The following is a 12982-nucleotide window of genomic DNA, read 5'->3' as shown; positions in this document are numbered from 1 at the left end:
CACAGATGCCTCAGGGAGGCGGCCAGCCCTGAGTCACGCTGAGCGCTGAGCGGGCTGTGACTCAGCGCGACGGCGGCCCCTTGGCTGCGCCTGGGTTGATTTGCGCCCCGCTTGTTTTCTGCAGAAGACAAGGCCGTCTCGGATTAGACTGCTCCTCCTAAACAACCAGCAATTGTTTTTCTTCCTCAAAGTGCAGTTTCCCTCTGGCACAACCAAAAATAAACACAAACCAGGCTCCTGCCAAAGGAGGGGCAGTCCCTAGGGCGCCCACCGCACGCATGTGAGAGCTCGCAGGCCACCTGCCAATCATGAATCTGTTAAGGAAGCGGCCACGAAGGCAGAGAAATCTCTCCCATCGCAGGTTGCGAGCACAGGGGCGCTGACTGTTGAGTTGGCGCTCTGTTTATTTCCCCAACTGCCTCCTCTCAGGTTCCGTCCCAACTGCTGGACTCACTGCCGCGTGGGCCTGAGCACATTTCCTTGGCAAATTGTCCTCGGTGGAAGTTTTTTCTTCTCGATTTGGTGAGTCAGAGCTGGCTCACACACAAACACCAAGCAGCAGCCTCAGGGACTAAAGTGCTTTAAGGACACGAGGACCTATCCTCCCTCCCCCATCTCAGTGGGGTGGGCGCAGAGTTCCTGAAACCTGGCCCAGTGCAGTTCATTTGACAGGGAGAGGCTGAAAATGCAAATCACCCCAGCGTAGGTGAGTGCACAGCAAAGACCACGACCTGGCTGCAGCTTATCCTAAAATCCTGAAGGCAGGGAACACCGTGCCCACAGGAAGAGCTGGGCAGCCTGAACCATACTAAGATGTCCCAGGGTGAATCGGAGCCACTGGTTAGTCACACTGACTTCACATTTCCTTTGTGAGAAGGAACTGAAGACAGATTCCAGAACTTGCTGTGTGTAGAATGTATAGCTCATTGCATGTAAGTAAACTCATGTGGTTCCAAATCTATAGGATCAATTCAGCCATTTTAGTGTTATGTCCATGACATCTGAATTTATAAAAATCTAAGTGTCCCTAGCTAGAGATACCTGAAACTAAACAGGCCCTACTTATTATTCATTTTATTTTTGAATAGATAATTCACTCATATATTCAGATATCAAATCCTCATAAAATGATATACATTAAGAATTCTCACTTCCATGCTGTTCTCATTCCTCTCTGCCCCCATAAGCAACCACTTTTACTGCTTTTTAATACATCCTTCCAGTGTATCGTTATGCAAATATAAACAAAAATTAATATACTTCTGTGGTTGTCAGAATAATGGCCTCCCAAAAATGTCCATGTGCTAATCCCCAGAACCTATTAATTTGTTACTTTATGTGGAATAAGGACTTTGCAGATGTGATTGAACTGAGGATCTTGAGATTGGAGATTATTCTGGATGACCCCAGTGGGCCCAATGTAACCACAGGTGACCTTCTAAGGGGGAGGCAGAAGGGTCAGAGTCCGAAAAAAAGAGAGCTTGGAAGATGCTATACTGTTGGTTTTGAAGATGGAGGAAGGGGCCATGAACCAAGGAATGCAGGCAGCTTCTAGAAGCTAACAAGGCAAGGAAATGGATTGTTTCCTAGAGCCTCCAGGAAGGCAGCGTTCCTTAGACTTCTGACCTCCAGAACTAGCAGTGAATAAATGTGTGCTATTTTAAACCACTAAATTAATAGTAGTTTGTTACAGAAACCACAGGAAATGAACACAACTATTTCCACCTTTTTCTTTTTTTAAAACTGTTATTTTAGGTTCAGGGATGCATGTGCAGGTTTGTTATATAGGTAAACTCATGATATGGGGGTTTGTTGTACAGATTATTTCATCACCCAGGTACTAAGCCTAATACCCAGTAGTTATTTTTTCTTATCCTTTCCCTCCTTCCACCCTCTGCCTTCAAGTAGGCCCCAGTGTGTGTTGTTCCCCTCTTTGTGTCCACGTGTTCTCATTATTTAGCTCCCACTTATACATGAGAATACATAGTATTTGGTTTTCTGTTTCCGCATTAGTTTGCTAAAGATAATGGCTTCCAGCTCCATCCATGTTCCCACAAAAGACACGATCTCTTTCTTTTTATGGCTGCATAGTACTCCACGGTGTGTATGTACCATATTTCCACTGTTCACAATAGCAAAGATATGGAATCCACTTTTTTCTTAAATGAAAGTTAGCATACCCTGTATAGGGTAACCCAAAAGCCTTGGCGGAACTTTAGGCATTAATAATTTCAGAATTATAAATGCTACAAACAACATCACTTGGAAGTTGTATTATATAAATCTCTTTTACACTTATTTAGTTTTGTGAATTTTAAATAGTACATTTTATTTTTTGTTTCAGTATCTCTGATCGAAGATAGAAAACAATAGTGAAACAAAAACATTAAGTTTAAAATTTATTATTCCAAGTTCACAAGACTAAATAAGTGAATAAGAAATGTATACAAGGCTGAGCATGTTGGCTCATGCCTGTAATCCCAGCGCTTTGGGGGACTGAGGTAGGTGGATTGTTTGAGCTCAGGAGTTTGAGACCAGCCTAGCAACATGACAAAAACCTGTCTCTACCCAAAAAAAAAGAAAATTAGCCAGGTGTGGTAGTACATGCCTGTGGTCCCAGCTACTTCAGAGACTGAGGTAGGAGGGTCGCCTCAGCCCAGGAGGTTGAGGCTGCAGTGAGCTGTGGTGGCACTACTGCACTCCAGCCTGGGAAACAGAGTGAGACCCTGTCTCAAAAAAAATAAAATAAAATAAAAAGCTCTTTCCATGCCTAGTGCTGTCATGGTTGTGGTCCCAAGAAGCATCTGAAATGGGCAGCAGCTCCATAGCATTTGATGCTGGATAAATTGACCCGTGTGTTTGCTCCTCATCGATCCACCCATCCCCACAAGCTAAGAGAGTGTCTCTCCCTCATCTTTTCCTAAAGAACAGACTTAAGAATGTCGGACATGAGATGAAGTAAAGAAGATTTGCATGCACAGTTTCATTAAGATCAATGGCAAGGTCTGAACTAATGTAACCTACCCTGCTGGATTCATGGACGTCATGAGCACTGACAAGACGGGAGAGAATTTCCATCTGATCTATAACACCAAGGCTCCCTTTGCTGTACATCGTATTGCACCTGAGGAGGCCAAGTACAGGTTGTGCAAAGTGAGAAAAATATTTGTGGACACAAAAGGAATCCCTCATCTGCTGACTCATGATGCTCATACCATCTGCTACCCTGATCCCCTCATCAAGGTGAATGACACCATTCAGGTTGATTTGGAGAATGGCAAGACTACTGGTTTCATCAAGTTCAACACTGGGAACCTGTGTATGGTGACTGGAGGTGCTAACCTGGGAAGAATTGGTGTGATCACCAACAGAGAGAGGCACCCTGGTTCTTTTGATGTGGTTCATGGGAAAGATGCCAACAGCAACATCAGCAAACCCTGGATTTCTCTTCCCCAAGGAAAGGGAATGCGCCTCACCATTGCTGAAGAGACAGACAAGAGACTAGTGGCCAAACAGACCAGTAGATGAAATGGTCTCTGGGTGACATGTTAGATCTTTGTAAGTAAGTAAAAATAATATGGGCCGGGCGCGGTGGCTCAAGCCTGTAATCCCAACACTTCAGGAGGCCAAGGGGGGGTGGATCACCTGAGGTCAGGAGTTTGAGACCAGCCTGGCCAACATGGCAAAACTCCTTCTCTACTAAAAATACAAAAATTAGCCAGGCGTGGTGGCTCGTGCCTGTAATCCCAGCTACTCGGGAGGCTGAGGCAGAAGAATCACTTGAACCCGGCAGGCGGAGGTTGCAGTGAGCCAAGATTGCACCACTGCACTCCACCCTGGGTGTCAGAGTGAGACTCCGTCTCAAAAATTAATTAAAATAATAATCATATGGCATGATTAATCTAAAAAAGAAAGAAATGTATACAATTAAGTTTTCAAATCATGTTTCTTCTGTGTTTATAGTACTTGTACTTCTAACATTATAAAAGTTTCGAACTGCAGTAAGACTTTTGGGATATTGCTCAGCACTTTGATTTTTGTCAGTGAACAATATATCCTAGGGTTTTTGTGTGAATACGCAAGGGCCTCTTTTTTTCTTTTATAGTTGTACAATGTCCTCTCCTGTTGGTGTACCACAGTTTATTTAGGCAGTCCTCTATTAATGGATACTTGGGTTGTTTTTAATTATGAAGTGTGCTACAGTGGGTAATCTTGTACATATATCATTTTGCGTTGTGCAGGTAGATCTGTAAGTAAATTATCAGAAGTAAGGATGTTGGGTCAAAACCCTACTCTTTAGAAACAAGATTTGCATGAGCTTATTTGCAGGAAAGAAAAAAGAAGCAATAATAGGATGTTATAGATTGTTGGTAGATTGTGGTGGAGAGTGGTAGACTCTGGCAAAGGTGGCTACAGTCCCGTCTCTGTGTGTGCTCCGGTTCACTGTGACTTTGTCGCTCCTATCATCAAGAGGTCAAGTTTATTTATTTACACATTTATTTTTATTGACACATGTTAGATGTACATATTTTCAGAGTACATGTGATAATTTGATACATTCATATAATCAAATCAGGTAATTGGGATATCCATCACTTTTTTTTTTTTTTGAAACAGGGTCTCTCTCTGTCACCCAGGCTGGAGTGTGGTGGCATGCTTAGGCTCATTGCAGCCTGGACCTCTCAGGCTCAAGCGACCCTCCCACTTCAGCCTCCCCAGTAGCTGGGACTACAGGCTTGCACCACCACACCTGGCTAATTTTTTGTATTTCTTGTAGAGAAAGGGTTTCACCATGTTGCCCAGGCTGGTCTCAAACTCCTAGGCTCAAGCAATCCACCTGCCTTGGCCTCCCAGAGTGCTGGGATTATGGATGTGAGCCACTGCACCCGGCCAATATCCATCACTCTAAATAATTTTCTTTTATTGATGCTAAGAACATTCAAATTATTCTCTTCTAGCTATTTGGAAATATATAATCAATTAATGTTAACTATAGTCACCTTACTGATCTATCAAACATCAGGTCTTATATCTTCTCTCTCGTATATATTTGTACCCATTAATCAAAGGTCAAGTTGACTTCCTGACTCCTGGAATCTGGGCTGGCTTGTGACTGGCTTTGGCTGATAGAATATGGAGAAAGTAATTAGCCGGGCGTGGTGGCGGGTGCCTGTAGTCCCAGCTACTCGGGAGGCTGAGGCAGGAGAATGGCGTGAACCCGGGAGGCGGAGCTTGCAGTGAGCCGAGATCACGCCACTGCACTCCAGCCTGGGCGACAGAGCGAGACTCCGTCTCAAAAAAAAAAAAAAAAAAAAAAAAAAAGAATATGGAGAAAGTGATATTATAGGACTTCCATGCTGGAGCCTCGAGAAAAGGCCTTGCGGCTCCCTCTGTCTCCTTCTGAACCCTGAGTCCTCCATGAGAAGCCTGGGTGCCTCCACCAGGATGAGAGAGCCAGAGAGTCAGAGAGCCAGCAGCCAGCACAGGTGGGAAGGCCGTCACGGACCATCCAGCCCCACTGGAGCCTGTGGATGACATGGAAGTGACCCCAGGCCAGACAGCAGGAACCCCGAGCCAAGCCCAGCCCAGTCATCAACCCAGAGGCCTGCTGTTGTTGAAAATTTTGAGGTGCTTTATTATGCAGCAATAGAAAACCCATGCCTCAGGGAAGTAGTTTCTCTTCACAAAACTTGTTTGAAAAGATATACAAGATGTTAGTCACAGCAGGTAAATAACTTTCAGAGTAGCCTGTGGACTGTCAGAAATTTTCTGAGCAAGTCCAATTCAGCTCGTCTTGTTTAGCAGGGAGCGTAGGAACTGTGGATCCATACCTCAACCCTGAGCACGCCCAAAACCTGGCTGACTCACCAAACTATCTCACTTTCACAAAGGGACAACGGAAGGCTGAGTGTGTGTCAGAGGGTGGCTAGGTGAAGGGGTCCCCACCCCCGCTCCCACCCACTGTGAGGCATCGCGTTTCACGGCTGGGCAGCTTCCAAAAGGGAAGGAAATCCACTCCTACAGCATCCCTTCTGACACACATGAAGGCTCTTCTCAGTTCAAAAAATCAGGAAAATGAAGAGTCTGAAAGTGGCCTGTTTAGCTTAATCAGGCTCAAAGGAAAAAATATGTTTGATTTCCATTTTTGAACTAGTACACCAGAGTTTTCAACATCAAGAAAATCAATTTAATGTGTTGCAACTAGTATTTTTAAAAATCATATTTGTACACTCATGTTCATAGCAACATTATTCACAATAGCCAGAAAGTGGAAGCAATGCAATGTCCACCGATGAATGAAAGGATAAACAAAATGTTATTATCTATCTATCTATCTAGATTATGTGTGCATCCAGTGGAATATTACTCAGCCTTAAAAAGGAAAGAAATTTGGACACATGCTATAACATGGAGAACCTTGAGGACATTATGCCAAATGAAAGAAGCCAGTCACTAAAGGACAAATATGATTCCTCTTATATGAGGTGCCTAGAGTAGTTAAGCTCAGATGCAGAAGTAGAATGGAGGTTACCAGAGGCAAAGGAGGGGAGATAGGGAATTACTGTTTAATAGGTATGGAGTTTTGGATTAGGAAGATAAAAAATGTGCTGGAGATGGATGGTGGTGATGGCTGCACAGCAGTATGAGTGTAATTAATGCACAGAACCATACACTTCAAAATTAACATGGTTCTTTTTATGACATAAATATTTTACAATAAAAAATAAAAAGAAGTAGAACAAAATATAGGTTGCATAGATGTGTTTATTGTGTGAAAATTTATCAAGATCTACACTTATAATCATGTACTTTTCTGCCTATTTGCTATGCTTCAATAACAGAATTAATTATTAAAAACCCAAATATAATAGAAGATGTCAGAATGCATTGCCCATAATAAGGGTAAGTGTTGTTTTGTGAAACTTTTGTTATAGTTGGAAGTGTGTGTGTGTGCATGCACACGCGTGCTGCATCATGATATTAAGTGTATTTTGGATTGTGGTTTTTAAAAAATTGAAGAAACATTATGCTGGGGCTAGTCACCATTTCTTAGTGTGCAGTTCCTTCCATCTTGAATTTGATATGCTTTTCCCAGTGGAAGTAATTTAATTTTGACATTGATCTATTCAAGCAGAAAAATCCTTTCCCTGGGGTCTTTTCATCATAATCATTTTTCTCCATCTGACTGCTCACACTAACTAGATTGCATATGCTAGATTAACCAGTAAATTCATGAACAGACTTTATCATTTTGCTCCATGGACTGTTCATGAAAGCATTAGCAGCGTACATCACGATGAGAGATTATGATATGAGCTTTATGCTTCAATTCAGAAAAACTACAGTTCCTTCAAACCATAGGGTGTTGGAATTTTAAAATTCCTTGGTGGTTATGGTTCTAAAGCTCTTGTGCTCATAGGAATCTCCTTTGTAACATCTAAAACAGTGGGTTGTTCATCCAGTGCTTGAACACTTCTGATGACAATAAGGCATCTCAGCCCATTGATTCATTGCTGGGTAGCCTCCAACTCTGGAAAGCTTATAAGGGTAGTTTTATGGCAGAATTAGGTGGTGAATCACCCTGGAGCCCGAAGAGGCATCTGTGATCAGCTAAGCCTTGGTCAAACAAACAGGTGCCTGGAACCATTTGTCATCCACATTTCAAAGACATCCTTCATGGGGCATGTGTATTGGTTTAAAAGGGTGCACTTTAATTTTCTGTGTCTTTTAATAGAATGGAGCACTTAATGCCAGGTACTTCTAAAACAGGAGAGGAGGCATTTCTTTAGGTATTGTGAACAAAGGATCAGTGACTGCACACTGATGATTCCTTTCTATCTTTATGGTCCTGGGGAGAAGACTCTCATGACCATGGGGCATCTTTCTCTTGGATCCATGTGGCCCCTGCTCCCCACACCCTCCCTGTTACAGAGGGGGAGTGGGGAGTGGGGGCCCTGAGGTGCCCCAGCAATGCCTATGGCTGATGGGTGAGTCTAATTCTAGGGATCAGTATTTGGAAGTCCACTTGATTATATAAGCCACATCTTCAATTATCAGTTTTATCCATAATGAAGTTAGTATTTTGGCCTTCCTTTGCCTTATTTTTTTGACTTTAAGCATGTTACTCATTAGGCCACTGGAATGCAACAACATAGACTTCTATATCCAACTGGCTAAAGAAAGCTGCACAACTGGGCAGATTTGTGAAACTCCAAGTTAGACCCCAACCCTCTATGGCTATTTCTCAGCCCTTTTACCTGGCTTTGGCCAATTTCCTTTCCCATCCTCCTCACCACTTATTCCAAATCTTCCCCAGTCATCAAGTCCCTAGTCCCTACGCTTACTGCCAGCACACAACATCATCCCTCCGCCCTCAAAGAGAAAAGCGAGATGCCAGTGAAATAGATCTACTCCCTCTTTCCCTTTTATGAAAGCTTCTCTTGGGAAAATAGAGAAAATGACAAGTCATAGACATTCTAAAATTATTAGACTTACAAGCAGGAGGAAAAAAATCTTTCTGTGGTTATCTTCAGTTACCAGTACACTGTGCAAGAAAAATTAAATGAAACAGTAGACAAAGTAAAAACTAGAATAGAGGAAGAAAAGAATAAAAGAAAAAGAAGTAGACGAGCCCTCCCCCAAAAAGATACAATTATTTCACAGCTTTCTTGTCATATATTCACAGCATATCTATTTCCACCTGAACTTCCCCTGAGTCTTGGAGGATGAAGTGTCCTTCCTCAATAAAGGCAATTTCCTAAACTCAGGCACTAGTCTATTTTTCCAACCCCTCCAAGATGTTTTTCCAACAACTGTTCCCTTGCTCTCAGATTGTCAACTCTCCTTGACCACTAATTTATCTATTCAGCTTGTAAACAAGTTCCCTTGTCCCAGAAATATCCCTTAATCCTGTGCCCTGGGCCAGGCATGGTGGCTCACCCCTGTAATCCCAGCACTTTGAGAGGCCAAGGCGGGCGGATCACCTGAGGTCAGGAGTTTGAGACCAGCCTGAGCAATATGGCGAAACCCCAACTGTACTAAAAATACAAAAATTAGCCAGGCATTAGGTGGCAGATGCCTGTAATCCCAACTACTTGGGAGGCTGAGGCAGGGAGAATCGCTTGAACCCAGGAGGCTGAGGTTGCAGTAAGCCAAGATCATGCCACTGCACTCCAACCTGGGTGACAGAGCGAGACTCTGTCTCAAAAAAAAAAAAATCCTGTGCCCTGTCCATCTGTACCCCACCTCTCTTAATATTTAATCCAGATTTTTCAAACACTTTAATCTACATCCTCCCTCACATTTATCCCTCCATAATATTCCTCATGCTTCCACCAGTGCCCCTTATGCTTGCAAAGATCAGTAATATTTCAATTCCCAGATCTCCTGATCATGGTCCACACAGAGTACTTGGCTGCACTACTCTCTTCTCCTTGAATGCTTTTCTCTCTTGATAGGGTCCATATTTTAAGCATATTTCCATATTAACTTCTGGCACGGCCTATACATTTCCAGCTTTAGATGTGTGAGTTAAAACTGAGGCTCTAGGGCATGGTGGCTCATGCCTATAATCCCAAAACTTTGGGAGGCCAAGACTGAAAGATGGCTTGAGTCCAGGAATTCAGGATCAGCCTGGGCAACATAGTGTGATCCCATCTCTACAAAAAATACACACACACACACACACACACACAAAACTGAGGCTCTGAAGAGAGAAATGGTGACCTTCTGACCAGCACTGGATTACTGCTTTTATAAAGTCAATCTTATAAGGCAAACTTGAGAATTTCTGTGAAATTTGTACATTTTTTTTCTAATTCTTCAGAGATCAAGAACTGTTCCTTGAATACCTAGACCTCTGCTAAAGGGTAACTGTACTAGACCATGGCCATTTCCCATTCTATAAAAATTAGGACCCTCTGTTTATTGATAACATATTAATTTTCAATGAAGTGGTTTAAGATTTTAATGAAATTTTTTCTTCATATGGGGCATTCTTCATATGATTGGAGGATGAATTTGTCTTGCATAAATGAAAATCATAATACCAGGCTAAAGACACTAGAGTTTAAGACACTTGTCCATTAATCATTCAACTGCAGAAGTTCCAAGTGCTCTAAGTACAGTGAACTACTTTGAAAAAGGGGGAACCTGTGGAGCAATGGACCTATTATTTGCCTCCCATCTTCAGGACAGCAAGAGAGAGTTGCAATAGGAGACAAAGTGAGAGTGGGTATGGACTTGTAAGAAAAAACTATTTTTCTCCTCATACCAAATGTGGATAAGTATGTGTATGGTTTTTCTACACCAAGCAGTTCTTCGATTATCTGCAGACACCCACTGGGTGTCCTACAATTCAATCAAATTCTGATACTATATACCTGGAGTTAGCATCAGATCTCACAAGTTAAAGGGCTCAGTCCCACAAGACTTTCCCCACATCAGACACCAGTTGCAAGTCCCACACCGCATCTGTATTTCTGACTGCTAGCTACAAATCAGGAGTTCCCATGACCTCCTCCAAGGTTCAGTAATTTCCTAGAAAAGTTCACAGAACTTAGGAACATTTCACTCAAAAATGAATAATAATGGTGAAAAACTGAAAGTTTTCTCCTAAGATTAGGAACAAGAAAAGATGCCCACTTTTGCCACTTCCATTCAACACTATTGAATTATAGTCTGGAAATTATAGCCACTGCAATTAGGTGAGACAAAGAAAGAAAAAGCATCCAGATTGGAAAGGAAGAAGTAAATGATCTCTATTTGCAGATGAAATGATTTTATATATTGAAAATCCTAAAAATTATTTTAAAACAGTATTATAAGTAATAAATTCAGCAAAATGGCAGGATATGAGATCAACATACAAAAATGTTATATTTGCATATGCTAGCAATGAACAACATGAAAGGCAATTAAGAAAACAATTCCATTTACAATAACATCAAGAAGAATAAAATATTCAGATATCAATTTACCATAGAGATGTAAGATTTGTACTCTGAAAACTACAAAACATTGATTAAAGAAATTAATGAAGGCCTAAGCACTTGTAAAGATATCCCATATTAATGGATTGGAAAATATTTCTTTTCTCTTTTTTTGGAAACAAAGCCTCGCTCTATCACCCAGGCTGTCATAGCTCACTGCAACCACCAACTTTCAGGCTCAAGTGATCCTCCCACCTCCCAACTAGCTATAACCACAGGCATGCAACACCACACCCTGCTAATTTTTTACTTTTTGTAGAGATGGATTCTCTCACTGTATTGTTCAGTCTCGTCTTAAACTTCTGACATCAAGCGATTCTCTTGCCTAGGCCTCCCAAAGTGCTAGGACTGCAGGCACAAGCCACCACAGCCAACCAGAAGACTTATTAATAAGATGGCAATACTCCTAAAATGATCTAGAGTCATTGCAATCTGTAACTTTCCCTACTACACAGCAGCTGGATGACTTGACAACCTCCACCACCCGGGTTCAAGCGATTTTCCTGCCTCAGCCTCCCAAGTAGCTGGGATTACAGGTGCCTGCCACCAAGCCTGGCTAATTTTTGTATTTTTAGTAGGGACGGGGTTTTGCCATGTTGGCCAGGCTGGTCTCGAACTCCTGACCTCATGATCTGCCCACCTTGGCCTCCCAAAGTGCTGGGATTACAGGTGTGAGCCACCACGACCAGCCTGACTGAATGTTTTCTGAATGAGAAGAATCACTTTCAACTACTGTTATTGAAGCAGGATATTTCCCTGACCCCTTGGTGGGCGGGAACTAGAATGCATGGGTGCTAGAAATAGCTGTTCACTTTGGTGCCGGCAAGGGTGGACTCCACTCACTGGGTCCCGCTGTGTTCCACTGCTCACTGGAGGGGGAGTGCAGGTGAGTGGCTGCAGGAGCCGGGGTGAGTACTTTGGGTGCCAGCAGGAGCAGAGCAGAACTCCGTGCGGGCCCTGTGGGAGCATCTACCCCGCGACCCCTGAAGCCCCAGAAGGAGTACTACAGTGCCCTTTCAGTTTTGCCATGTGAGGACAGCTTAACTGTTTACAGCTCAGTGGAGGGTCAATGTGACAACTTTTTGTACCCCAGTTCTTGTCTGGCATCAAGGGGGAAGAGGTCGTGTGAACGAATTGGAGATGGTAAGTGTGGGGGATTTTATTGCCCATGAAAGTGACTCTCAGTGGGAAGGGGAGCTGAAAAGGGGACAAAACTGGAAGGCGGATTTCCCCTGGAGTCCAGCCATCCCTGGCCAGACTCCTCTCTGAAGCTACGCTGTCAAGCTGTCCCTCTGAAGTCAAGCCACTTCTCTCTGATGTCCAACTGTAGTCTCTGACGCCCAGCTGCTTCTCCTCTCTGCTGGCTGAGTTCTCAGGTTTTTATGGGCACAGGATAGGGGATGGGGTGACCCAAGGGTGGTTTTGGAAAAGGCAACATTAGAGCGGGAAGACAGGGATGAAAGTCCTCGTTTTGGGCCACAGTTTTAGGCTCTTCGCCTTGAGGGTGGGGCCCTAGCAAGGGCCCAGAATTTCCCTGCCTCCTGTCGCTATCATTATTCTGCCCAGAATTCTGCCCAGAATTTCCCTGCCTCCTGTCCCTATCATTATTATATACTGAATGGATTTAGAAATTACTTTTTGTTGGCCAGGTGCAGTGGCTCATGCCTGTAATCCCAGCACTTTGGGAGGCTGACGCAGGTGGATCGCTTGAGCTCAGGAGTTAGAGAGACCAGCCTGGGCAACATGGCAAAACCCTGTCTCTACAAAAAATAGATATAGATAGATATAGATATAGATACATAAAAATTAGCCAGGCATGGTTGCATGGTGGCATTTGCCTGTATTCCCAGCTGTTTGTGGGGCTGAGGCAGGAGGATCACTTGAGCGAGGGAGATCAAGGCTGCAGTGAGCCAGGTTTGTGCAACTGCACCCCAGCCAGGGTGACAGAGTGAGACTCTGTCTCAAAACAAGAAAATTAGTTTTTGCTGCAG

At 43.3% G+C, this 12982-nt stretch overlaps 1 pseudogene; it reads left to right on the top strand.

The window, feature by feature from the left end:
- The first annotated feature begins 2795 nt into the window (after window positions 1-2795).
- LOC468479 (small ribosomal subunit protein eS4-like) lies at window positions 2796-3542 on the top strand (annotated as a pseudogene).
- Window positions 3543-12982: the final 9440 nt, after the last annotated feature.

Source organism: Pan troglodytes, chromosome 17, assembly GCF_028858775.2.
Source record: "Pan troglodytes isolate AG18354 chromosome 17, NHGRI_mPanTro3-v2.0_pri, whole genome shotgun sequence".
In the NCBI taxonomy this organism is placed as follows: Eukaryota; Metazoa; Chordata; class Mammalia; order Primates; family Hominidae; genus Pan; species Pan troglodytes.
Note: the sequence above shows the minus strand (reverse complement) of the source record. Positions and strands in the feature narration are given on the sequence as shown.